General features: G+C 38.2%; 1 protein-coding gene across 1 annotated transcript in view; it reads right to left on the bottom strand.

Moving 5' to 3' along the window:
* The window catches only part of LOC101863986 (cell number regulator 10), a 25582-nt gene extending 24472 nt beyond the window's left edge, over nucleotides 1-1110 (bottom strand). Inside the window, exon 1 of the mRNA XM_005099403.3 lies at nucleotides 997-1110. The gene's annotated coding sequence lies outside the window, so the exon portion shown is untranslated. The remainder of the gene's footprint in view (nucleotides 1-996) is intronic.
* Between the last annotated feature and the right edge of the window lie 389 nt (nucleotides 1111-1499).

The following is a 1499-nucleotide window of genomic DNA, read 5'->3' as shown; positions in this document are numbered from 1 at the left end:
CATCTTTTCCCCCTTCACGCCCCCCTCCCCTTCCCCCCCTTAAAAAACCCTGATGCAATACTCTGCAAGTGTTTGGAATTATCAAAGAGTAAAACGTTCTGAGGCCGTTTCTACATAACTATTATCATAGGTCCAATTCTTAACTTTTGGATAGCCACACATAACCAAATGAATTCAATATTAAGAAACAAAAAAAAACAACAATAAAAAAACAAAAACAAAAAACCCAAAAAAAACAACAACAACAAAATCCAACAACCCCCCCCCCTTCCCCAAACAAATGACCCATCGGAGGTCTTGTCAAATGTCAGGAAGAAATTCACTATTATTTTTCGTGAAGAGCATTATCGTTATCCAAGGAGCACAACTGGTTTTGTAGAGTAGATGGGGGAAAATTGACGCGTTCAAGGGTTTTTCTCAATTTTTTTTTCACTCTTGCAATGACAGGCTTTTTAATATACAACGTATATTTTTATTTAAAAAAGAAGAAAATGTGATACCAAGATTCACATTCATATAACTAAAATGTTTTTTTACTTTATTTTTTAAAGTTAAATATTCCACTGAAGAAAAAAAATCACATCCTCTCGAACTTTTGGCACAGAGTTCAGCTGGGAAATGTCAGAAATGTGCAGTGTGTACCTCAGTTCTCGGCTAGAATCCAGTCATTCTTAGGGAACGTTTACCCAGTCTCACATTTCCACACTTTCCAAGTAGATTGTCAACTAACATAATATACTAATGTACCTTACTGAAAATTGTAAATACAGTTGCTTTGATTTTAAATAGGTTATCATTTTTAGACTGTTATTTTACTTCAAGTTTTTAACATTTAAAATCTGATCGTTGACCCGAGCCAAGCCGTGCTGTGAACTGTTGTGACTGCAACCAACTTGTTTCGCGCATTCATATATAACCTTATGCAGTTGCGAGCGCCGTAAAACTCTCACTAAAACTAAACTAACAAACAGCTGTCGTCAAAACACTTTTACTCACCTGAGCTACAACTACAGCTTCTCCGTTTGATATTTCGCTTTCCTCAAAGTCGTTGAAATACTAAGAAAAAGACTTATATTATGTGCTAAAGTAACCACCGCAGAGAAAAAAGTGAAGGAAGAAAATAAAGTACACGAAGAAACGGACCAAACACCGAGTGGATTGTCTCAAGTACGAAAGCAGTACTTTATTGAATAGACATTTATTTCCAGGACGTTGATTGGTCGGCGGCCGTGAAGATTACGACAAGAGGAAGGGAGTTAGGCCTATCACAGAGGCCACCAACCCCGACGGCCACAAAGGGGTTCGTTATTTCGAAATCAGTTTGTTGCACACGGGGCGCTTTCATGACATCAGACGTAGTACTTCACCGTAGGTTACTGTTGGGTTTTACTCTTTCGCAAGCTAGGGACAAAGACGGAGAGATATATAGAGAAAAAGAGAGAGAGAGAGAGTATGTTTGTTTGTGTGTGGGTATGTGTGTGTGTGTGTGTGTGTGTGTG

Source organism: Aplysia californica, unplaced genomic scaffold (assembly GCF_000002075.1).
Source record: "Aplysia californica isolate F4 #8 unplaced genomic scaffold, AplCal3.0 scaffold00212, whole genome shotgun sequence".
NCBI classification, from domain to species: Eukaryota; Metazoa; Mollusca; class Gastropoda; order Aplysiida; family Aplysiidae; genus Aplysia; species Aplysia californica.
The sequence above is the reverse complement of the archived record's forward strand: the minus strand, read 5'-3'. Positions and strand labels throughout refer to the sequence as shown.